A 26,315-nucleotide genomic window follows, 5' to 3' on the forward strand; every position below is an offset into this window, starting at 1 on the left:
TCTGCAAAAAACCCTACAGTTTTCAGGTGCCTCAGTAGCCCCTGGAATCACAGTTAAAGTTGCCCCCGCCCCAAAATCTGAAATGGCCCCTGGTGAGCCAGGAGCGGCCACAGGGTATCTGGGGCTCCGGCAAGATGGAGCCCCCGTGTGAGAGCGCAAAGCCCGGCTTGAGCTGCAGGCAGAGCGCCGGGCACCACAGGATACAGCAGCAGCGTAGGAGTAAGGGTGGGAATGGCAGCCAGTGATTTTAGTTTACTGTTCATTTATTGTGTGGTGTTATAAATAACTAACATGTTATGTCACATGGAATCACTGTGTGCTAAATAGAGAATCGATTGATCAGTCTGTAGCGAGAATAATCATGTATTAGGTATCTACGTAAATAGGGCTGACAGGCAAGGCCTGTAGGCTGAGACCTGCAAGATTTTAGCTTCGCTATTTTAGGCCTTGGAGCTAAGAAATGCTGACAGAAGTAAATGGCCGAGGAATAACCCGATGCCCTAAGATGATGGGAAAAGAGGTACCAAGTGGTAACAGGGTGAACTGTAGGTACAGTGTAGGTACAGATGTTGGCAAACCACGCTGTCCCTGCACTGAACCATGTTATTAGCACAGTATATTATGCACTTTCTGCTATGCTAGCCTAGTCACACAAGACAATGGCCCGGTGAGGGAAACCAGCCTTAATCAATCAGAATGAAGTAAACAGGTGTATCAATCATATAGTAATAAGTAACCTGTGTGATGTCAATCATGTAATACTGAGTAACCGGTCTGTAAGAGAGAGAATAAAAACAGCGGTCTGGGACTATCCAGAGACGCCTCACTGCAGCTCTGTCTCATCTCTGTTTCCCGATACAACATCTGGTGACCCCGACGTGATCCAGACACAGGACCCCCGACTCATCGGCTGGCTTAGCCTTGGTGCACCACAGCGCAACGCGCTCCCTCGTGAGTAATGGGGGGGGATTTATCCATTGAGCAAAAAGATCATGCAAAAGAATTATTGAAGCTTATCAAACAGGACGGGTGTACTGCAGTATCGTTACGGCACTTGGAGGAATTGCTCCGAGTGATTGAGTATAAGTGCCCATGGTACTCGAACCGAGGCTCCCTAGATCACTCCGATTGGATAAAGATCGGAGAGGCATTGTTTAGGGAACCTCGAGCCGAGATCCAACATATTCTGTTGTGGCAGCACTGTTCAGCTGCGGTGGGGAGATTACGAAAAGAGGCGTCCCCCTCCGCACCTCCCTTGCTCTCGGTAGAGGCACCTCCCGCCTATCCCCGAGTGCTCCCACCAGCCCCTTTTTTAGCACCAAAAACTTCTACACCAGTGGTGGACACCCTGGGGCAGAAGTCCCTTCATCAGAGTGCTGTCTGTGCCGCCCTTGCAGCGGTGCGGGCGAGCGGGCAGGACCCCTTATTGGAAGAATGGGAGGGAGAAATCCCTTTGATGTTTCCCCTGTCTTATGACCCTCCCAATGAGGCAGGTGAGGTGGTAGCTAGGCACTCCACCCTCCCGTATTCAATTCTTCGGGAGCTTAACAAAGCGGTACATGAGACTGGGCTGCGTTCCACTTATGTGCAGGGTATGATAGAAGGGATCGCTAATAGTTATACTATGATCCCGGAGGACTGGAAACATCTATTTCGTATGATCCTTTCCCCTGCACAGTACGTGGTATGGGATAATGAGTTTAGGTTGGCAGCCCTAGCACTCGGTAACGCGCAGAATACTGCTGAGCAAATATATGGGACAGGAGCTTTTGCCACCATGGAGCAACAATCTATATTGCCCATGGAATCTTTTCACCGCACGGCAATGTGCATTCAGAGAGCCTTTCGGCGCGTTCCAGCCTCTGGCAAGCCCCTTCGATCATTCACAAATGTTAAACAACAAGCTACTGAACCTTATCATCATTTCGTTGATCGCCTCAAGGAGGCTGTTCAACGCCAAATTGACAATCCGGACGCTCAGACGGAACTCCTTTTACGCTTAGCGTATGAGCAGTCCAATGCTGACTGTCGGAAAATTCTCCAAACTATCATTCACCGCCCTAATTACACACTCGCTGACATGTTGCAGGCATGTGCCGAAGTGGGCACTCAGACCCACGCTATGGCACTGTTGGCGGGAGCAATCCGTCAAGGTAACAAACCTACAGGTAACTGCTTTAACTGCCAGCGACCTGGACACTTCAAAAAGGAGTGCCGGGCCCCAGGAGGTGGTGCTCATAAGGGCGGAACTAACACCACCGGGGGCCGTCCTTCTAAAAAGTGCCCAAAATGTAATAAAGGATATCATTGGGCTAATCAATGTCGCTCCTCAACCCCAGATAATTCGGGAAACTTTCGACCGGGCCCCCCTCCAGCCCCGGTTTAAAGGAGGGAGCTTTGCCTGCCACAGCTGCTCGACCAGCCACAAAAGGCAGTGCTGGTTTGGATCTTATTAATGCAGTAGATATGCAATCCCCTCTCCCTGGTGACGTACTCCTCATGCCTACGCAGCTTTCTGGTCCGCTTCCCCCAGACACATTTGGGTTAATTTTGCCTCGTTCTTCTGCCAGTAGTCAGTCTATTATGATTGTGCCCGGAGTTATCGATTCTGATTACACCGGAGTTATTTATGTTCAAATTTGGAGTCATCTTCCCCTTCAGCTAAAGGCGGGAGATTCTTGGGCTCAACTGCTAATCTTACCTTACACAGCGCTGGCCGGACCCAGCCAAGCGAGTCGTGCCGGCGGATTTGGTTCTACTCGCGTTAATCTGGAGCAAGGTCTCCTTTTTCATCCACAGATTGCTGCAGTATTACAACACATCCGAACCCACAAACCGACCCGTAAGTATATCATCAACGGTAAGGAGCTCTATGGGTTGCTAGACACTGGAGCGGATGTTTCAGTAGTTGCACAAAAGCATTGGGACCCTTCCTGGCCTTCCGAAGTTTCCCCCTCTGTTTGGGGAGTGGGAGGCCCGCAATCTTCCCGACAAAGCACCAATTGGCTCTCAGTATGGGATAGTGAGGAAGGGCGAGAGGTTGCAAAAATTCGTCCGTGCATTTTGCCAATTGACATTAATCTCTGGGGGCGAGACCTATTGTCTCAGCTGGGAGCCTCCCTAGTGGTGCCATGACACGTCAGTGCTTTTTACACACTGCCCTCCCCCTGGAATGGAAAACCCATGTCCCAGTGTGGGTTGAGCAATGGCCACTCCCTCAGGAAAAATTAATAGCCCTTAAGGAATTAGTTCAGGAACAATTAACCGAGGGACATATTGAGCCTACTACTAGCCCATATAATACTCCAATCTTTGTTATTAAGAAAAAATCTGGACGCTGGCGATTATTACATGATCTCCGAGCTATAAACAAAATTATGGAACCTATGGGAGCCCTTCAATGTGGGACCCCGAATCCGAATGTTATACCACATGATTATCAGTTAGCAGTAATCGATCTTAAGGATTGTTTTTTCTCTATCCCTCTCCTCCCCCGTGATCGAAAGTACTTTGCCTTTACTATCTCTGTTTTGAATAATAGTCAGCCAACAGAACGCTACCATTGGAAGGTTCTTCCCCAGGGTATGCTAAACAGCCCCACCCTCTGTCAGTATTATGTGAATCAGTCTCTCTTACCCTTTCGCAAACGGTACGCTATGCTTAAGGTTTACCATTATATGGATGATATCCTCATAGCAGGGCCAGAACTCCCTCCTTCATGGCAAACTGACCTGCAAAATATGCTCCAGGAATACGGCCTTCAAATAGCCCCAGAAAAGGTACAATGTATAGAGCCCTTCCTTTATCTGGGACATAAAATGATGGCCGCTTATTCCATTCCGATTATCCCGCAAATTGCCTTGAAAACCAACATTAATTACGTCACCCTTCAACAAGTCCTGGGCATTATTAATTGGGTACGTCCCTATTATCGCCTTGATACTAACATGTTAAGTCCATTATTTGATGCTCTTCGGCAGGGGCGTCACCCCTCCGATATCATTTCTCTCACAAAAACACAATTAGATGCCATTGAGCAGGTAAATCAATCTCTCGCAAAGGTTTGGGTGGATCGTGCCGTGGATAACGAGCCTCCACGTCTCGCTTGTCTTCAAGGGGTGACCCAGCCTTGTGCCGCCCTCTTTCAAGCACCCGAGGCTGGGACGGTACGAATCCTTGAATGGCTTTATCTCGCCCATACCCCGGCAAACACCCTTACTCCCCTTCCCTCCATGCTTGCCTCCCTTATCACCAAGGGACGCCAGCGAGCGTGGGTCCTTTTAGGCATTGATCCCGTTGAAATAGTACTTCTGATCCCTTTGCATTTATGGCAAACTCTTTGTGAAACTAACCCCGAGGTTCAGTGTGCATGCTCAGCCTTTACTGGGGTCTTCTCCTATCACACTTTGAAGGACCCCCGTTTCAGCATGACGCAGCGATTACCCCTTAACTTTTGCTATTTACTCTCCCCAACCCCGCTGCCAGATGTGCTTACAGTATTTACGGGCGGGAGTCCAAACCGTGGGGTTCTCTCTTGGCGTGACCCATCTACTACCCACTGGTGTTCTCTGTTTACCCTACCCCAAAGCTCCGCCCAGCGTGCTGAGCTGGCTGCAGTAATTTTAGCCTTTAATCGTTTTTCTATGCAACCGTTTAATATTATCACTGACAGTTTATATGTAGCCAATGTTGTTTCAAATATTAGTGGTAGCTATGTATCACCAGCGCTAGATAAAAATTTGCTAGCTTTGTTTTTAGCATTGCAACATCTCATTCATTCCCGTACCGATCAGTTTTTTTATTGCTCATATTCGAAGCCACCAACCTTTCCCTGGCATGTTGACAGAAGGCAATGCCCAGGCGGATGCCCAACTCAGGGCATTCCCTTGTACCCCTATAGAAAGTCATGCCCTACACCATCAAAATGCCAAGGCATTGGCTAAACAATTTCAGATCCCTCTATCTGATGCTCGAGGTATTGTTCAACAATGCCCTCAATGTACCCTTAACCCACAGGGTCCTCCCATAGGGGTAAATCCCCGTGGTCTCGGAGCCAATCAACTTTGGCAGATGGATGTCACCCTTTTTCCCCCCTTCTCCCCTTGGAAATACCTGCACGTTGTCATCGACACATTTTCTGGTTACACTTGGGTAACTGCCCAAAAAAGGGGAGGCTACCAAACATGTTTGCAATCACTTGATTCGCAGTTTTGCGGTAATGGGCAGCCCCACTGAGTTAAAAAACCGACAATGGCCCTGCTTACTGTTCCTCCGCCATGGCCGCATTTTGTGCCCGGTGGGGCATTCTCCACAAATTCGGCATTCCTTATAATTCCCGGGGTCAGGCCATTGTTGAGCGGGCTAACCGCACCCTAAAGGAGGCCCTTACTAAACAAAAACAAAAAGGAGGAGTGCCCCTATCCTTGCCAGATAAGGAAGAATGGCTGGCTCGTGTCTTGTTTACTCTGAATCATTTGAATTTAACTTTGTTTAATAATCAGTTTTTATCTAGAGCCCAGCGCCATTATAGACAGACCGAGCCCCTTCCGGCGCCAAAGGTGATATATCGCAAGTTGCCAGGACCAGAGTGGAGCCTGCCTGTGCCACTCATCACCTGGGGCCGGGGCTACGCAGCAGTGTCAACTGAAACCGGCCCTGTGTGGGTTCCCGCTCGCTTTGTGAAGCCGTGGAGAGATGGCCTGGCATCAGGGGCTAAAGAATCCCATTCCGGACTTCAGTCTAACCCTGACAGATAGGGTGGACAAGATTGACAAGGCCCGAAAGCGTGGCACACCTAACACTGCCATAACTTGGGGGCAGGTCAAAGCTTTATCACGGCAGGCTGAACATGTATTAGAGCAAACTAAGGCGGATAAAACTACAGAAAATTATTTTCTTGCGCTAATAGCCAGCTTAAATGCTAATTACTTATGCTGCATCATTATGGATGTGAAAAGGTTAATGATATGTGTTGCTTTAATATTTCTGATCATCATCATTCAGTTGAAAATCAACTCAAGATAATTAAAAATTTAACAGATCAAATCAGATACAATCCAGACCCCTTCTCGGGATGGTGGGATTGGCTCTCCTCATGGCTTCCTAACACTGGGTGGTTGCATCAACTTGTCACCTTTGGGGGACTCACTGTACTGTTACTCGTGCTGTTTTGCTGCGGCATCCAGTGTATCCCTTCACTTGTTTCTCTCTTCATTAAGGGCTGTCCATGGACTAGCCCGGAGCCCCCCCGAAAGTATTAGTCATAGTTAACAAAACAAAATAGAGGGAGATGTAGGTACAGTGTAGGTACAGATGTTGGCAAACCACGCTGTCCCTGCACTGAACCATGTTATTAGCACAGTATATTATGCACTTTCTGCTATGCTAGCCTAGTCACACAAGACAATGGCCCGGTGAGGGAAACCAGCCTTAATCAATCAGAATGAAGTAAACAGGTGTATCAATCATATAGTAATAAGTAACCTGTGTGATGTCAATCATGTAATACTGAGTAACCGGTCTGTAAGAGAGAGAATAAAAACAGCGGTCTGGGACTATCCAGAGACGCCTCACTGCAGCTCTGTCTCGTCTCTGTTTCCCGATACAACAGTGAACAATTAGCCAGAAGATTAATTTAAATAAAAAAAATTCTGGAAAGGCACCCCTGTTTCCAAATGTGCCTTAACCACAGGATACAGGTTGTGCGTCAATGCTAATGAGGTATAATCAGCAAAGAATCCTGTGGCACCTTATAGACTAACAGACGTTTTGCAGCATGAGCTTTCGTGGGTGAATACCCACTTCATCGGATGCAAGTGGTGGAAATTTCCTGGGGCAGGTATGTATAAGCAAGCAAGAAGCAAGCTAGAGATAACGAGGTTAGATCAATCAGGGAGGATGAGGCCCTGTTCTAGCAGTTGAGGTGTGAAAACCAAGGGAGGAGAAACTGGTTCTGTAGTTGGCAAGCCATTCACAGTCTTTGTTTAATCCTGAGCTGATGGTGTCAAATTTGCAGATGAACTGAAGCTCAGCAGTTTCTCTTTGAAGTCTGGTCCTAAAGTTTTTTTGCTGGAGGATGGCCACCTTAAGATCTGCTATTGTGTGTCCAGGGAGGTTGAAGTGTTCTCCTACAGGTTTTTGTATATTGCCATTCCTAATGTCTGATTTGTGTCCATTTATCCTTTTCCTTAGAGACTGTCCAGTTTGGCCGATGTACATAGCAGAGGGGCATTGCTGGCATATGATGGCATATATTACATTGGTGGATGTGCAGGTGAATGAGCCGGTGATGGTGTGGCTGATCTGGTTAGGTCCTGTGATGGTGTCGCTGGTGTAGATAAGTGGGCAGAGTTGGCATCGAGGTTTGGTGCATGGATTGGTTCCTGAGCTAGAGTTACTATGGTGCGGTGTGCAGTTACTAGTGAGAATATGCTTCAAGTTGTCTGTGGGTGAGGACTGGCCTGCCACCCAAGGCCTGTGAAAAAGGTTAAGAACCCCCTCAAGCCTCCCTGGTGGGTGCCCCTCACATCTCACAGCAGCCGCTGGTTAATCAGGTCGGGCTCCAGCCCTGGGAGTCTGGCCCGTTTTCCTAGCCCCACCTAGGGGGGTTGTTTCCTGTCCCACAAATTAGAGCATTTCCACCTTCTAACCCCGTGGGTCTGTTCCTAGAATGGAAGCCACATATTGAACAAGTCCCAACAAGTTTGCTACACCCTGGCCTCCTCCCATTCTCCACCCTGGGAATCTCCTGCCCTGCTCCAACCTCCAAACCAGACTGTCCAAGCCTCCCACCTCCGGTGCATTTGCTGTCCCTCTCCCTCCAGCAGGAACCCACCAGCAACCCCCCCATAACCCTACCTGAGCTGGCTCCTCTGCAGCCATTTCCCTTCCCTGTCCCATGGGAGGATGGGATGAGCTGGAGCGAAACATGGACGACATCCTGCAGCCTGGCAGGGGGAGAAGGGCAGTTGCGGAGGTTTCAGAACAGGCTTTAGTTCATGTCACATCACGATTCCCTCAGGATCTTTCCCTGCAGAGACACAGCCTAGGTTCTGCCATGCTGGGAACATGCTCCAGCTCTTTATTGCCGGGGAGACCTGGCCCCTCCTGCCAGGCTAAGCCCACAGGGAGATTTTTCAGCCTCCCCAGTAATAAAGTCTCTGAACAAAATGCTGAAAAGGAGCAGAACCAAAGGGGCTGGGCAGGCTCCATAGGGACACTGGCTCCTCCCTTCCCCTCCTGTGCGGCCATGTCCTGTCGCTGGCAGAGATCGGCCCCCCCATCTCCCCGCCAGAGGCAGCCGCGTCTGCGGGCTCCCCCAGCCAGCACCTACTAACCCCCACCCACGCTGGGGGAGTGACACAGGGCAGCAAATTCCACCTACCCAAGGACAAATTGCTGCAGATAAACGGGCTGGGTTCACATCCCAAAGCTGAGGAGAACTGAAGAATTATGGAGAAAATAGGGAAAATGAGAGACTAGAGAGTCAGTAATTTTAGGGAAAACGAGGGAATCTCCTTGGATTTTCTAGCCACATGTGGGGAGGGGAGAGAGAAGGGGAAGAACCAGAGAGAATTGTTATCAGGTTTTGAGATGGAAAGAAATGGCACGAACAGGAAAAGGATGCGAGTAGCTCACCCCCCGTGACCATAGGCGTGTGCAGCACATTTCATTAGGGTGTGCACCCAGGGAGCCCTGTTCTAGCCCCGCCCCATCCACTGCCTCCCACTTCCTGCCCCCTGGCTGCCCCCCTCAGAACCGCCAACCCCCCCTGCTCCTTGTCCCCTGACTGCCCCCTCCTGGGACCCTCCCACCCCCTAATCACCCAGCCCAACTATCCAGCCCCCCTCCCCACCTCCTGGCAGCTCTGTCTAGTGGCTGCTCCCACCCACACACTCAAAGTGGCAGAGGAGGTTCCCTCTCCTTCGGGGGGAAGGTTGCCTAGTGGTTAAGGCACAGGGCTCAGGTGTTCTGGGTTTGAGTCTCTGCTCTGCCACAGACTCACTGCTTAGCCTTGGGAAAGTCACTTCACCTCGTTGTGCCCTAGATCCCACCTGCCCAATGGGGCCAACACTGACCCTGCCTCCTGGGCTAAATCCATCCATGGCTGGGTGATGGGGGGGGGGGAATGGAGATACCAACATGGGGAGATTGGGGCTGAATTTCTCCACAGCCGGAGAGTGGGAGCCAGCTCCACTGGGGGGATGGGAGCGAGAGGGGCTCAGGCCAGCTCCACGCAGAGGGGGGTCAGGGCTTCAGCCCTGCAACTTCTGCCACTAAGGTGGCTGGGGCTCCCGAGCCGGGGACTTCAGCCCCACATCTTCTGCCAGGGTCCGGGGTTCTCCTGCCTGCCCCAGGGTGGCTCCTCCCCTCCTCCATCCCCACCCTCCCAGTGGGACTCCTGCTGGGGCCTGGCCTTCCCCCCCACCCCGCAACCTCCCAACCCAGCGGGGCTTCTCCCCCCCCCAAACCACCCAGCGTGGCTCCAGCCCAGTCCGGGGCTTCTCCTCCCCCCACTCCAGCTCGGCTTCTCCCCTCCGCCTCCTACCGGTATCTGGAGCTTCTCCTCCCCCCAACCTCCCCCAGCCCCAGCCCAGCTGGGCTCCCCGGGGCTCCCGCCGCTGCTGTGGCCGGAGCCGAGCCTGGCGGGCAGGGAGCAGCGACTCACGCGGGGGCCCTGGCAGAGCCCCCAGCCCGAGCGGGGCGGGGCAGCCCCAGGGGAGCGGGGGGGGGCTCTGCTGCTGCTGGCCCCGCCCCCACACCGACCCCTGGGGCTGTTTGGGGGGGGCTCACTCAGCCCCCCAGGAGCGGGGGGGGGAGCAGCGGAGCCTGCCCAGCAAACAGCTGATCGCAGCTGCGCCCAGGCCGCCCCCGGGGAAAAGCTCAGCGGAGGAGGCGCCACAAGCTGCCGGCAGCGGGTCATTCCCGGGGGGGGGGTGAGCACCCGCCTGCAGCCGCCGCAGCCTCCCCCCTCCCCCGGAGCCCCCACGGGAGGGGGGGAGCAGCCTCCCCAGCCGGGGCTCAGGGCATTGGGGTGCCGGGGCTCCCCCCTGCGCACGCCTGGGCCCGGGACACTCACACACACACACTCTGCCCCGGGGCTCCCCTGGTGCCCAGAGACCGATCAACCCCCCGCCTGCCCCCCCGCCCTTCCCCGCCTGCAGCTCCGGCCTCTCCCCTCCCGCCCCGCCAGCCGCACCCAGGGGAACCCCGGGCCCCAGGCTCTGTCCCCACCTGGAGCCCAGCGGGGCCGGGGGCAGCTCCTGCTGCAGCTGAGAACAGCGGCTCCGCTCCGGCCCGGGCGGCTCCAGCGCTGCTGGCAGCACGTGGCCACCAGGGAGCAGCTGCTGGGCCCGGGCTCCTGCGTCACAATGTGCCAGAGCCCCGCCCCCAGGAGCTGCCCCGCCCCCGGGCTATGCGGGGGTGTGTGTGTGATCCAGATGGAGTCAGAAGCAGTTGGGCAGCAGAGGCTCAGGGAAATTGAGAGGAACCCCCTGGGTGTCCCAGTCTTGGCCTGGGTGTGTACAGCACCTAGCGCAATATGGGGTCCTGATCTCAATCATGGTCTGTGCAGCACCTGGGAGCCCTGATGTCCGTTTCCTGATCACAGGCACTGGGAATGGATAGAGGGGAAACTTTAGCACCTGAAGGGTTAATGTAGCCCTGTGTGCAACCCCTGCTGGGTGGCAGTGCTGCTTTCAGGAGGGGTTGGCTTAGTAGACAAACAGCACAATCCCTCTCCTATGTGATCTAGTGATCTAGATACCTGGTTTTCACCTAGGTGGCCTGGGTTCAAGTCCCAGTATGAGAATAGTGCAGAGCTTTTGCTCAGAGGAGAGGAAGGGAATGGGGAGGGATCCTGGAAGCAGGGCATTTGGACAGTGTGGGGAGGGGATCCCAGAAGTGGGGGTGGGGGGCAGAGGTCTGAGGGGAGATATGGGATGGATCCCAGCATTGTGGGAAGTGGGCAGCATGGAGAGCCCAGGCCTGGCATGGGGACCGGGAAGTGTGACTCTGTCCTTCTAAACTCACCAACTGCAGACTAGGCAGGACTGGAAGAATTACCTATTTGTTGGTAAATGTCAATTTCAGTGTAAACACACAACCCAATGGCAAAATATTTCCATTGATGATAATCAAAATTGACAGATGGGCAAAGTAAGAAACATGCTGCTTGAGAATTTATCCTGTTCTAATCCTATTGGGGTCCCTTCAGCCTTAGATGCCACCATGTGGGTGTTTCATTTCCCTCCCTATTTTCACACAGAGACACAATTTCCTTTGCATGGATCCATGAACAGCAAAATCTTCCTGTGTCGCTTGTTTGAGCCAGGGCATTTGATTCCATTGACACCTTCTCTCCTGCAATGGCAATGGTCAAACAGAGGGGACGTGGCCACCTTCACCCCTGGCAGTGAGATATTCACTCTCCTCTTTCTTCAGGCTGCTGCTGTTATTCCATGAATCATCAAGGATGGAATAAAAAGCTGAGTTTACTCCAGGGTGAGGGAAGAAAGGAGCCACCAACTCCTTGAAAAATCTCAGTGCCCAGAGAAAACCTGCCCCTGTTACTGGAATCCCTGATGTGTTGGTGGCTTGTTTATTTACACTGAGGATTGAGTCCTGCTTAGTGAACCGTGTCTGAGAATGAAAATACTAAACCGCCCTTTGAAATAACAAAAGCAGCAGGACGTGTTTCTGTCCCTGCCCCAAAGCAGACAGACCAATGGAGAAATGCCATGAGTCCAGGGTAATACTCCCCTGCGGTTTTACCATTTCCACTTGCTAAACTCCCTCCCAACCTTCTGGGCTCCTGGAGCAGGGGACTGAGCCGGAGCCGAGACACGGACACTGCAACTTTACAGCCCAAGCCACATGACCCTGATTAATGTGACACGGGCCAGTCGTGGGTGTTTCATTGCACTGGAGACGTAGCCTAATGTTATGTCTACACTGCGATTAACACACCCAGGGCACCTGTCGCAAAGCCCGGGTCAGCTGACTCAGGGTTATGCGGCTTGGGCTGCAAGACTATAAAATTACAGTGCAGACAGATGGGCTTGAGCCCAACCTCTGAGACCCCACGAGGGGTGAGGGTTTCCAAACCCAGGCTTCAGTGTGAACACAAATATCTGCACCACAGTTTTTAGCCTCTCGGCTTTAGCTTCATGAGCCCACGTCAGATGGTCCAGGCCAGCCCTGCTGCCATCTTTATCCCAGGAGAGATGGACTCTAAGGGTACGTCTCCATTGCCATGTCAGCCCAGGTGTGGCTCGCTGTGCTCAAAGCAGCACCCTGGAAGCCCCATATTCACTGCTCTCCTATAATGATGATACAGTTTGTACAAAGTCTGCCTGGTGAGGTATCATTTCAAAAGTCTTGGTCTGTTGAACATTACTATTGTGTTGGATTGTGTGTGTAGCATTGGCTGGGAAGTTTTGCTCTGTGTGTGTGACTGAGATGAGGTTGGGAAATGCCCACCACCAGCCTTTCAGGTGTGACAATAGAGGAGCCAGACTCGCTGCTGGCCCATTGAAGGGATCCACACTGCCAAGGACTATCCCAGGAACCGTATACAATGCAGACTTCTCCGAGATAGCACAGCGACAATGGGCACTGCTTGCTCACATCCTAGCAAAGGTACTTCCTAGCCAGTTGGAAGAAACTATGACAGGTGGGGTAGAGACATTATGAGTTGGCCTCTCTCCCCCACAACTCAACAGCTGGAAACACACCTGGATGACAAAACTGATTCAGAAATCAGAAGAGAATAATAATAGTACATTCAAACCAAAGTCCCCAAACAGACTAGTAGTGGTTTCTCAGCAGAAAATTTTCAGTTTGGGGAATTTTGTTTTCCCAGTCAGACTTTGCCAAGGGAAGCAGAGAGAAAATGGTTGAGTTGTCTCCTTCAGAACAGCTTGGCCTAGACACTAGCTCTGGTTCACTGTTGTGGCCTTGCTCAGGTTGGGGGTATTTTAATTATCTGGGGAGGTCCCAGGGTGTTTGGGGGAGATTATGAGGCTGTTCCCTTTTGAGATAAAAACTAAGAAATGCAGGACTAGAGAATTTTTTTAGAAATCTGGGATTTAGACATTTTATTTGAAGCAAGGAGGGGAGGCAGCTGAGATTCTGAAAAGGTTTTTGTTGGATCTATCATTGTACTAAGGGGGGAGATGGTTGTCTATAAAGGAGAGTGAAGACTAAATGCATCTGATGAGTATGAGAGTTGAACCTATGCGTGGGGAGCATAATGGATTAGCAGCAGCATCTTAACCACTCAGCCACCTCATCTGAGCTGCTAAGACATGTACAGGAGGAGAAATCTAAGTCCGGCAGAGATAGGGCCACTAAGGAGTTTTTAAATACTAAGCGTAAGCAGGGGCTGAATGAGCTCCCCCCTCACATCTAGTGAGGAGCTGGGGGAAGACTTCAGGAACAGGCCGTGTTTGCATAGACACCCCTGCTCTGCCTAGCTATGCAGCATGGTGGGGCCGCTTCCCCAAAATGACCAGTTTGGGATGGTGGTGGGTAACAAATCACTTTAGCATTGAGTGGAATGAAATGTTATTCTCCTTCCTGTACGAGTGAAGGGCAGCGGAACGTACCTAGGCCGTCCTGACGGAGGGGTGGGTGGGTGAGGAATCGCTTTCATTGGACTGCAGAGAAGTGATTGAGGACGTCACCCTAACCCAGTGGTCCCCAAACATTTCACACTGCGCCCTCGTATCCATGGCTGTGGCCCCTCGGAAGCCGCGGTCGAGAACCGGGGCTGGGAGTGGGGCCGTTGCTTGCTGGGGAGAGGGGTGTGGACAGGGGTAAGGGGGTCGAGGCCGGGCTGGGAGCCAGGGGCCCAGGCTGAGGGTGGGGTTGGGGAAGAGCTGGGACAGAGTGGGGCTGAGTGGGGCTCCCTCCCTGCCCTCCATGGGGGCTGGCTCAGGCCCTGAGGTGCCCCCATCAATCTTCCTCTGTGTCCCCCTAGGAGTCACGCCCCACATTTTGGGGACCACTGACCCCTACTCGCTCAGCAGGGGCTGGTGATGCCAAAGCCCAGGGAAAGGGAGAACAAGTGCGGGGGCCCCAGCACCGGAACCCTGCCCCCCCCACTTCTGTGTGTGGCTCCGCCCCCTTCCACACCTTCCACCCACGGCCCCATCCACTGTCACCTCTGCTCCACCCCTTCCCCCACTGGCCCCACCCTGTCACTCCTTTACCCCGGCCCCGCTGCGGCCCCGAGACCAGAGAAGCTCTGTGCCCCTGCTGCAGCCCCCGGGCCGTAGCAGGGAGTGGGAGCTCGTGCAGCCCTGGGGCCACCGTGGGGCAGATTTTTCCAGGGGGGCCTAATTTGCCCAGGGCCCCTAGTCATAGGCCCCACTGTCCCCTTGGCAACGCAAGGTTTGGGGAGGCTGAGCCCCCCCGAGCCTCCATTACGAGCCGCCCAGGCTACCTCTGCTCAGTGTGTGGCCAGTTTCTGTGTGTCTCTGCTGTTCGTGCTGGGGAGCCCGGCCGGCCTTAGGGGTGGGGCCCCCGGCAGCCGCCCAGGGCTCCAGGGGGTCAAAGGGCACCGTGTGGCCGTGCAAAGGTGCTCACTGCTCTCCCCTGCCCCAGTGCTCCTCCGTGGCCCCACAGAGGGTGGGGGGAGCGAGGAGCAACACTATGTGCTCCCTGCGTCCTGGTCACTTTCCCCACCTGGGCTGGGCTGTGAGGGGAGCATCAGAAGCTGCTGCTCTCTGCCCTCCCCTGATGCAGCCCGGCTGAGGAAAGTGACCTGGATGCAGGGAGCTCGGATGATGTCGCTTCTCGCCCCCCTGCCCCTGCTAGGGAAGGCTGCTGTGTGGTGTCTTTATGGCTGCACTTTCAGTGATGCAGGTTTCTCGATCCCATTGTTCCAGGGGCATCCTACTAGATAAAATTGAGCAAGAAATGCTTCCCAGGGGTTTTTAGGACTGGAATTGCTATTTTCAACAGTGATTGCCATTTTTTTTCTAGTTTTGTTTGTTTGAAAGGAAGACAGTGATATTGCACTGGCAAATTCCCCATAGAAACAAAGAATAATAAAGGCACCTCGGCTTTTCCTCATTTATGGAGGACAGTCTGATAATATGGATCCAGATCTCCTCCAATCACACAAGCTGAAAATTCTTCCACTTTACTGCAGCTCTGTAACCATGCGGGAACCAGTCCTGTCTGTGTTCTGTGCACATCCAAAATTCCTGCTGAATGACCCGCCCTGGGAGCAAGTTACCAGTGGCCCAGGGCTGGGGCGGAAGGAGGGTGCAGGTGTGGGGGGGAGCCCAGAGCTGGGGCAGCAGAGGGTGTGAGGGTGGGGGAGAGCCCAGGGCTGGGGCGGCACGGGGTATGTGTGGAGGAGAGCCCAGGGCTGGGGCGGCAGGGGGGTGCGGGTGGGGGTGGCAGAGCCCAGGGCTGGGGCGGCAGGGGGGTGCGGGTGGGGGGGAGGCCCAGAGCTGGGGCGGCAGGGGGTGCGGGTGGGAGCAGGCAGAGCCCAGGGCTCGGGCACCAAGGGTTGTGAGGGGGGAACCCAGGGCTGGGGTGGGGGCAGCCAAATTTTTTTTTCCTTGGGGTGGCAAACAACCTAGAGCCGGCCCTGCCTCCACCCACCGTGAGCTAGGTAGGAGCGGATCATTATTATCCCTACTCGAAAGAGGGAGAAGCTAAGGCTGAGAAAGGAGAATTGACTTGTCTGAGGTCACACAGCCAGTCAGTGGCAGAGTTGGGAATAGGACCCAAGAGCCCTGATTTTCAATATACCTGCCCCTGGAAATTCCCACTACATGCATCCGACGAAGTGGGTATTCACTCACGAAAGCTCATGCTCCAAAACATCTGCTAGTCTATAAGGTGCCACAGGACTCTTTGCTGCTTTTACAAACTAATCATCAGATCTTGAATTTCAGACATTGAATGACCTGAATAAAGTGCTCTGTGATGAGCTCCAGACCAACAACAGTGACAGTAATTATTCAGCAAGTATTTGAGGAGAACTGCAATGTTAGAGAGAATCATGAACTGCTCAGAGACCATTAATGCAGAGAAGCAGCAAAATTCATCAAACATAGAACTGGTTCTGACTTATTTCCTTGGTCTTGAAAGAGAACAACAAGGACCTGAGTCTCCTCCCTGTCAATAACCCCCTGCTCAGCCAATCAGGGTAGAGACTGAGGACGGGAGGCTGAGGGTTCTCACCAGAGAGCCCAAAGGATGGCCCAGATCACTGGTGGGGATCATGGCCCGAGCACTATTTCAGCTCCACATTTTTGAGTGGACCTCCCACAGTGGGAACGGCAGAGCACTGCGCGTGCGCGCGCGTGCACACACACACACACACACACACACACCCCTCTCTCCTGGTGTTGGGAGGGGAACAGGAGAAAAGACAAAAGAAGCAAGAGACGAAGAGAAAGGAGGGAGGGATGGATGGAGGAAAAGGTGAAACAAAAAGCACAAACCCCAATGTCTCCAGTGATTCTAAGGGACAAAATCCCAGGTGTGCAATAAAATTCTTCCTCCTTAAGCTCGTGTTTTCCATGCCTAGAATTCAACTGTCACCAGATGGATCAGACTGAACAGGTTTCAAACCTCAAGGAGGCTCTTACCTTCTAAACAGGGACATCTGTTTTCCAGTAAAATCACTAAAAGGGAAGGAGAAAACTCGAAAGAGGTTCCTGCTGGCGCTCACGTCCGTGAACCCGAATACTCTCTCAGTCCTCAGAGAGAGACCTGGAGAAGGAGACTTGCTGCAGCAAAGCCACAGGGGTCTCTGAGGTCTCCCTGGCCCCTCGCCCCTGTCCTGCCTGGCTGATGTCAGCATCTCTCTGTGAGGTCACCACCTCCCCACCACCTTGGACCAATAGGTGGAGGTCCTGCAAAAGGCCTTTGTGATGTCACTGCCACACCCCTCCCTTGCTGTGCCAATGTCCTGCCCCTGGCCAGGCAATTTGGAGGTTTCAGCTACTCCCTGTGGATCACCCCACTCAAGGAGCGTTCGTTCTAGGCAGCAAGCCGGCTAGACCTGGAAACATCAGACGCTGCTCCCAATGCTACACTCAGTTTTTCAGAAATTAGTCGACTTCATGGCCAGAAGAGACCATTAGAGCATCTAATCTGACCCCCTGCATATCACAGGCCTCCTGTATGACACAACAGCTACTTTTGGGGCAAACACATTCCAGAAAGGCATCTAGTCTTCATGAAATGACATCAATAGATGAAGAATCCACCACTTTCCTTGGTAGCTTGTTCCCGTGATGAATCATCCTCGCTGTTGAATATTTGTGCCTTAGTTGTAATATGAATTTGTCTCTTTTCATCTTCCAGCCCCTGGGTCTTGTCATGCCTTTCTCTGCTCGATTCAAGAGCCCTTTAATACCCAATCTTTTCTCTCCATTAAGGCGCTTCAATGAAGTCACCTTTCAATCTTCTTTTGATCAGCTAAACAGGTTGAGCTCTTTCAGTAGCTCCCTGGAAGGCATTTTTCTCCAGCCCTCAGAACATTTGGTGGCTCTTTGCTGCCCCAGCTCCAGTTTCACAACATCTTTTTCAAACGAGGACACCGAAACTGGAGGCTATTCAGTATCAGTCTCACTGATGCTGTGTCACCTCCTGTGACGTTATTGACATAATCTGTAACTGTATAGATCATCGTTGCGGCCACTGTTCTATATTTGCAGACAATATTGTAGAAAGGTTGTCGTGTAAGGGGTCTATGGAGAGGTTCTGATTGGCTGATTATAATGATGCTATCTCTAGATGTGTATCATTTTTGTTGTTGACGTTATGATTATTGGCTCTATGCTGCCTGCATTTCAAACTTGTGCTCTGCTTCTGGGGAACACCCCAGATAAGTTGGTGTCAGTTCTGCCTAGCCTGCTTGATGGCCCATTAAGGACCATCAGCTATACAATCGACCCATTGAGAGAAGGCAGATATGCCTTGTGACTCAGCAAGGTCTGCAGGGACCTGCCTATGGACAGAACTCTAAGGTTTTCTGTGCCACGTGCTGGATAGAGTGTCCTTGGGACAAAGAAAGCAAAGACAACATGGCAGGAGGCTATAAAAGGCTGATGCCTCGTCTCCATCTTATTTTCAGTGCAGCTTCATGTCTCCGGAGGGACTTTGCTACAAACTGAAGCTCTGTACAAAGGACTGAATGACCCATCCCAGCTGTGGATGGACTCCAGAGACTTGATTTGAACCTGCAGTTTATTCCATCACTGCTACAAGCCTGAACCAAGAACTCTGCCATTACTGTGTGTAATTACCGTATTGTCCCGAGTATAGGCCGCACTTTTTTCCCCTAATTTAAGTCTTTAAATTAGGGGTGCGGCCTATAATCGGGATCTTGAAAAAAAAAAACAATAAAAATACTTTAAATCCCAGCCGCGGCGGGGAATCAGAGGGCTCTGGGCTGCCCGCCGCGGCGGGGAGCCCAGAGCCCTTTAAATCCCAGCCACGGCCGGGACTCAGAGGGCTCTGGGCTGCCCGCCGCGGCGGGGAGCCCAGAGCCTTTTAAATCCCAGCCGCGGCGGGGAATCAGAGGGCTCTGGGCGGCCCGCCGCGGCGGGGAGCCCAGAGCCCTTTAAATCCCAGCCGCGGCCGGGACTCAGAGGGCTCTGGGCTGCCCGCCGCGGCGGGGAGCCCAGAGCCCGTTAAATCCCAGCCGCGGCGGGGCCTCGGAGCGCTCGGGGCTGCCCGCCGCGGCGGAGAGCCCAGAGCCCTTTAAATCCCAGCCGCGGCCGGGACTCAGAGGGCTCTGGGCTGCCCGCCGCGGTGGGGAGCCCAGAGCCCTTTAAATCCCAGCCGCGGCCGGGACTCAGAGGCCTCTGGGCTGCCCCAGCCGTGTCCCCACCACCCCCACCGCCCGGCCCCGCGTACCCGCCTCCGCCGGCCCCGGCCACGTCCCCGGCCACGTCCCCGCCGCCCGGTTCCGGCCCCGGCCACGTCCCCGCCCCGGCCCCAGGCCCGCGCCCCGGCCCCAGGCCCGCCTCCTCCGGCCACGTCCCCGCCTCCCCCGCCGCCCGGCTCCAGCTCCGTGTACCCGCCTCTGCCGGCCCCAGCCTCAGGGCCGCCAGGGGGGGGGCAAAGGGGGCAATTTGCCCCCGGGCCCAGCAGGGGCCCCCACGAGAGTTTTTCGGGGTCCCCGGAGCGGTGTCCTTCACTCGCTCCGGGGGGCCCGGAAAACTCTTGCGGGGCCGGGCGCAGGAGCTTCTTCTGCTCCTGGTCTTCGCCTGCGGGGGGGGGGGCGTAACCTGGCGAGTTACTGCCCAAGCGGGACCCGCTGCCGAAGTGCAGCCCGGTCTTCAGCGGTAATTCGGCGGCGGGGGGCCCTTCCGTTCCAGGACCCGCCGCCGAAGTGCCCCGAAGACCCGCGGCGGGGCCTCCCGCCGCCGAATTACCGCCGAAGACTGGGCTGCACTTCAGCGGCGGGGCCCGCTTCGGCGGTAATTCGGCGGCGGGGGCGCCCCGCGGTGGGTCTTCGGGACACTTCGGTAGCAGGTCCCAGAATGGAAGGGGGGCCCCCCCCGCCGAAGACCCTGGGCCCCCGGAATTCTCTGGGCGGCCCTGCCCGGCCACGCGTCGCCGGCCCCGGCCGCGCGTCCCCTGCCGCCCGGCTCCGGCCCCAGCACCGCATCCCTTCCCGGCCGCCCTACTCTGGCCGGCCAGCTACCTGGCTCTGGCCGTCCGGCTCCCGCCACATCCTCCAGCTCCGGGCTCCGGCCGCGTGACTCCTGCCCCGGCCCAGCATCCCGGGGCTCCTAGCTCCAGCCGCGGCCGGACTGTAGTGCCGCCAGCCACATCCAGGCAGCGCAGTAAGGGGGCAGGGAGGGGGTGTTGGAGAGAGGGCAGGGGAGTTCGGGGTGGGGGGTGGATAGGGGTTGGGGGGGTCAGAGGGCAGGGAACAGGGGGATTGAATAGGGGCAAGGGTCCTGGTGGGGCAGTTAGAAAGGATCAGGGGATGGATGGGGCGGTGGGAGGCAGTCAGGGGCAAGGGTTCCAGGGGCAGTCAGGGGACAGAGAGAAGGGGTGGTTGGATGGGGCAGGGGTCCCTGGGGTGGGGGGAGGTGTCAAGGAACGCGGGGGGTTGGATGGGTCAGGAGTTCGGGGGGCCATGATTCCTAACCCTAAGAACATTTGCTAATGTTGTTGATTGTTGTGCAGGGGAGAGGGTGAGAACTGTTCCCATCAGTCTCCTTGTTATCCATTCCTTTTCCCTTCTTTATTTACAGTATAACTACAAAATAGTTTTCAATATTTCTGAGTATATAACATATGCCGTCAAAAGCAGGACTACCAAAAGTGTTAAAAGTGTTAAAAATACTGGTACATGTCTTCCTATTCATTACATAAAATACTGTTTTACTGTTCTACTAATGTGTATATTTTCTTTAAGTTAAAAAAAGTTAAAAATTTAATTTTTTTAAAATAGCACCAAACTTTAAGGGTGCGGCTTATAATCAGGAGCGGCCTATACTCGGAACAATACGGTAATTCCTTTAAACATTTTAACTCTCATCAATATTTCTTTCTTTTTATGAATAAACCTTTATATTTTAGATGTTGTAAGGGAAAATCCAGTGTTATCCAAGGCCTTGTAGGCCCAGGCCTCATGTCAAGCTGCCAGGGCCGGCCAGACAAGCCAAGCAGGGGGGCACGGAGGAGACAGTGGAAAGTCCTAACAGTCCCCGACTGAAAAACAATTTGGTAATATCCCCTACTGTCAACACGTAACCGCATAGAACAGATAAGTAAGAACAGGAAAAGCCTAATATGGAAGAAATTTACTCCTGCTCCAATCAGCATTAACTTTGCAATCTTTTTTTAGCAAAATAATAAGGAAATTATGTGTATAACTTGCATATTACTATTGTGGTTTTAAGCTTTATAAGGCTGTCTGTAACCAGCTTCGGGGAGGCCGTTTCCATAACGGTTCTCCCCTGTGTGCTTCTAATCAATAAAAGGCCTCAGGCTGATATGATTGAAAACACAACACATGGATCAATTTTTCCATAACAACGCTAAAGGATTTGCAAAAGCGTGATTTGTGGGTAAGACCTGACTCGTCTATTGACCTGCATCTGGGGCTTGGTCCTTTGGGGTCCTTTGAGAGAACCTTTTCTCTTTTACTGCGGTATTGGTTTTCATAACCATTCATCCCCATAAAGAGCGGAGCTGGTGGTGATAGAAGGGAACTGGAATAGCTGAGGGAATTGGTTCTATGACGTCCGATTAGCCAGTGGGGTAAAACCAAAGTCCTCTCTGCATGGCTGGTGTGACGTGCTTTAATAGTAAAGGACACCCAGCCTCAAGCTGTGACTGCCCTGCTCCAAGCAATTTATCCTGAATTGATACTCTCAGCAGTGTCCTGCTAGAGGCTGCATTGTTACAGGGGTCGTCCGGGATTACAACTGGGAACTCTCCGAAGCTCAGGATGCGCTTCCTCAGCTAAGGGAAGTATGTAATCCACACACCTCCAGGGTGTGGTGGTGTGTCCCAGCTAGTGGCACCAAGATCACTTAGAGGGAGCAATAAAACAAGTTTTCTCTACAGTCTTAGCTAGCAGCCAGGTGGCTTTTAGTTCATGTTGTGGAGGCCCATGCACTAAGCTCCTGAGTTCCCAGTTCGATCCCACCCACCGACAAGTCACTGACCCGGCTCTGTCAGCGTAACAGACACAGCTGCCACCCCAAGAAGGAGAGAGCTCCCATGCCATACCCAGCCACGAAGAGGTGCCAAGCAGTGAGCTGACACCGTTCAGAGCTTCCTGTGACAAACTGCAAACTTTGGACAATAGCAGGGTGGTAGGAAGGGTTGCCCTCAAAGTGGCCTGGGTCAGAGCCCATGGGGGGCCCTGGGCTCCCCTGCCATCTGCTGCGTCCTTCCACCCCGAAGGACTGAAACCCTGACCATTAGGCAACATCCCCATGAGCGAAGGCCATCACAAGACATCTGTCTTCGAAAGTTTGCAGAGGATGCGGGAGCAGAAAGGGGAGAGAGGATGAGGGTGGCTCTTGGGAAGAGGGAGGGAGGGAGCCTTATGGGAATGTCTTGTTTACCTCCATCAACCCAATGATCAGCTCACTGATGCCTAGAATCTTCCCTGACGTGTTGTAATTGATTGGATCTAGGTTTTAAAACAGTTACCACATTTGCAGACGGAGAAATGTCAGGGAGTTGAGTGGAAGGCCATTGCAAGCTCAGCTAATTAGGCAATGTGGCTTATGCCCCATCTAACAAGCTCCTTAAACAATAGCTCCCAGTTTTCATTCGCATTGTTCTGTTTAGTGTTTTTCTCCAAAACACTTTTACTAAACCTTTGGGTCAGCTTTGGAAAGTTGGCCCTTTCAGTGCACCAAATATACATATTGCTGGTGGGCACTGCCCTCTATTGGTCATCAGAACGGCCATACTGGATCAGACCAATGGTCTAGCCAGCCCAGAATCCTATCCTCCCACAGAGGCCAATGCCAGGTGCCCGCGAGAGAATCAACAGAACAGGGAATCATCAAGCGATCCATCCCGTCGCCCATTCCCAGCTTCCGGCAAACAGAGGCTGGGGACACTTCAAGAGCATGGTTTTATATCCCTGCCCATCCTGGCTAATAGGCAATGATGGACCCGTCCGCCATCAACTTATCTAGTTCTTTGATGGACCCTGTTATAGTCTTGGCCCTCACAGCATCCTCTGGCAAAGTTTCCCCAGGTTGACTGTGTGTTGGGTGAAGAAATACTTCCTTTGGTTTGTTTTAAACCTGCTGCCTATTCATTTCACTGGATGACCCCTAGTTCTTGTGTTATGAGGAGTAAATAGCACTTCCTTACAGATCCAGACTAACACGGCTACCCCTCTGATACTTCCTTATTTACTTTCTCCAAACCCGTCATCATTTTATAGACCTCTATCCTAGCCCCCCCTTAGTCATCTCTTTTCCAAGCTGAAAACTCCTCTGTCTTATTAATCTCACCTCACATGGAAGCTGTTCCACACCCCAATCATTTTGGTTGCCCTTTTCTGTACCTTTTCCAATTCCGATATATCTTTTTGAGATGGGGGACCAGCTCCAATATTCAAGATGTGGGCCTACCACAGATTTATACACAGGCAATATATTTCAGTCTTGCTAGCCATCCCTTTCCTAATGACTTCCCAACATTTTGTTCACTTTTTTGACTGCCGATGCACATTGAGTAGATGTTTTCAGAGAAGTATCCACAGTGACTCCAAGATCTCTTTCTTAAGTTGTAAGAGCTAATTTAGATCCCATCAGTTTAGATGTAGAGCTGGTATCATGTTTTCCCATGTGCATTACTTTGCATTGATCCACATTGAATTTCATCTGCCTTTTTGCTGCCCAGTCACTCCGTTTGGTGAGATCCCTTTGTCACACTTTGCACTCTCTTTTGGAGAAGAGGCTTTCCAGGCCAGAGCTCCCAGCTCCTCTGTCTCTTCCCCAGCCCTGCTCCCACTCTAGGTGTCTTGCTTGGGTCCCTGCAGCCAGGCCCTTCTCTCGCTACAGAGGGAGACTGACTGGGCTCCTGGCTCACAGCCTCTTCTAGGGGCCAGCTGGGCCTGACTGGGGCATGGCCACAGCTGAGCCTGCTTCCCCCAATCAGCCCAGGCTCCTTGCCCCAGCCCCAGCCCTCTCCTGGGCTGCTTCAAGCCCCGCAGGGCAGGAGCAGGTAACCACCCGCTACACCCAGCAAATTCCCTTCACCGATGGGTCTAATCATTGGGCTCTACAATTCCACCCAATGTGCCTGGTACTGACGTTAGCCTCAGTGGCCTGTAATTGCCAGCTGCGTCTCTGGAGCCTTTTTCATACACTGCTCCAGCCAGGGACTAAAGGCCGCCCCAGACTTTCCCTTTATCCCTTCTGGGAAATCAAGTTCAAGTTCTACAAGCAGCTAAAGAAGCCTCAACCCTGCATCTGAATTAATGTCACATTTCTCACTTCCCGACACAAACAAATGTCATTTCAATCCCAGGTGAGTCCACTTCAGTCATTCCTCAGCCCCATTCCTTCACCCTCCTGCCTTAGCTTAGGGCATTGCGCCACCCTGTGGGCGTTTCATGTCCCTCCTCACTTTCACATACAGACACAATTTCCTTTGCTGTTCCATGAACAGCAAAACCTTTCTGTGTCTCTAGTCTGAGCCAGGGCATTCAATTCCATTGAAACCTTCTCTCCTGCAATGGCAACGGTCAGACAGAGGGGACGTGGCCACCTTCAGTCCTGAGAGTGAGATATTCACTCTCCTCTTTCTTCAAGCTGCTGTTGTTAGTCCATAAAACATGTACCATGGAATAAAAAGCTGAGTTTACTCCAGGGTGAGGAAAGAAAGGAGCCACCAACTCCCCGAAAAATCTCTGTGCGCCAGAGAGAACCTACCCCTGCTATTGGAATCACTGATGTGCTTCAGCTACAATGGGGAAAGCATCTGCTCTCATGGGGGTATAGCTCAGTGGTAGAGTGTTTGACTGCAGATCAAGTGGTCCTTGCTTCAAATCCAAGTGCTCTCTAATAAGCCTCTTATTCTTTTATTTTTTTAAAAACAGGGAAAATATTTTCATTTCCATTCTCCATTATGTTCAGGAGCTCCACTATACGGGAATGCTTGAAATGAATGTGACACTCAACATTTCACTGTCCAAATGCATAAAAACCTAGCAAACCTGTCCATCAGCTGAAATCAGTTCCAAGCCTCTAAGTGTCTAGTTTATGTTTTCATCAGTTAAACAAAGGGATCATAGGAATGTACATTTGCAGATCCCTCTTCTCCAGGGCTGTGCTGTGCAGGAGAACAAGAACCACATCCAGTTGGGGTTCAGGAGTCTGACGAGCAAAGGCAATTTGGTGCGGGCTAAAGTCACCAGCACTTTGGCTCCTTCCCATTCAACCAGCAGCTGGCCCCCCAGGACAAGGCATGAGAAGAAGACAGTGGCTGTGAGCAGGAAAATAGCCACCAAGAAGCTGGCTAAAGCTGTCAAGATCCCCAGGGAGGTCACCATGCCCATGTCTAGAATGTACTGACTGCAGCGGGGACCAAAAAGGCAGAGAAAAGCCCTCAAAAGTTCTAAGCTGCCAAGCCCCAGAAGGTGATCAAAATCCTACCTAAAATCAAGACAGGATAAGGCTAATGTCATCTCCAAAGCCAGGGCTAAGAAGGTAACACTGAGAAAGAAGTGGAGAGATTTCCATTGGGATGACTCCTGCTCCCCAATGGCTCTGTTATGAATCACCATGGACCACCCGGAGAGATCAAAGTCCTTCAGGACAAACAGCCCAATGGACAGTATAATGAAGTGGTAGCAGTGGGGGGAAGTGCTGTGTTTTGTGTAACACCTGCCAGGTGAGTGATGCACTGACAGGGCAGCTGCCCATGAGCTCATTCTCTTCGATGTGCTTCTGCTGTTATTTCAGAGCCAGCACGAGCGGGAGCATGTCCCTGTCTCTTCACCAGCTCTAGAACAGGCTCTGTCTGCAGCCCAGCTCTGATTAATCCCACTTGTTAATGTATTCCTACTGCGATACTTTCCCAGCTCTGAACCCCAGTTCGAACATTCCGGTCAGAGACTGAACATGGGGAGGGATGGACTAATTTGTGTGACATTTGGTAAGTTGCCATCGTATGTGATTGAAACCTCTGCTGGAGGTGGGCAGGAGCCTGTTACACACATAAAATAGCTAAGCTTTACCAAACTACCTGCTACACATTCAAACCTTCCTGTACACACACAATAGAAATTGGGGCTCTGAGAAATGGCAACTTTCCTTTAACACAGATCATTGTTTTCTGTACTTCCAGAGGCACTGAAGTAGCAGCTGTTTAAAGGTAATGTGCTTTTATTTCATGATCAGCAGCAGAGCCTCTGTCAATTTACCACCCGTAGAGCTGATTGTTTCTAACTGCAGGGGGTTAGCCAGACCATTCAGTAACATTATCGCTCTGTTTACAAAGCCTTTGGTTAGTGACGAATCATGAGACTTATCCCTTCCTGCTGTAATTCCACTGACTCCAGTGTCTCTTTCCCCATTTCTGGTTCCAAGAAAATAAATTAAAACAACCTTCAGAACTAACATGCTGTGGGAAAGTGGAAATGTTGATAGCTCAAATAATGCAGTTTCTTCTGTGTCTTGTGTGTATCTATCTGCTGTGTGTGTGTGTGACCGGTGGGGCTTTTTGTTTGCTCCTGGCAGGTGCAACCATGTCGGATATGTCTGTGGGGAGGGGCCAGAGAAAAGACACCCTGGCCTTCCAGCTTGGGGTTAGGCAAAGGAATAACAACCCTGTCCCATAAA

General features: G+C 52.5%; 1 long non-coding RNA gene and 1 other non-coding gene across 2 annotated transcripts; both read left to right on the forward strand.

Annotated features, from left to right (window-relative positions):
- Positions 1-821: 821 nt before the first annotated feature.
- Positions 822-5,706, forward strand: LOC123356718. Its single transcript, XR_006575423.1, has 3 exons — positions 822-951; positions 2,800-2,842; positions 5,502-5,706. It is a non-coding gene; the product is annotated as an uncharacterized LOC123356718 (long non-coding RNA).
- An 18,757-nt stretch (positions 5,707-24,463) lies between these two features.
- TRNAC-GCA lies at positions 24,464-24,535 on the forward strand. The gene has a single exon. It is a non-coding gene; the product is annotated as a tRNA-Cys (tRNA).
- Positions 24,536-26,315: the final 1,780 nt, after the last annotated feature.

The sequence above is a fragment of the Mauremys mutica genome, chromosome 26, assembly GCF_020497125.1.
Source record: "Mauremys mutica isolate MM-2020 ecotype Southern chromosome 26, ASM2049712v1, whole genome shotgun sequence".
In the NCBI taxonomy this organism is placed as follows: domain Eukaryota; kingdom Metazoa; phylum Chordata; order Testudines; family Geoemydidae; genus Mauremys; species Mauremys mutica.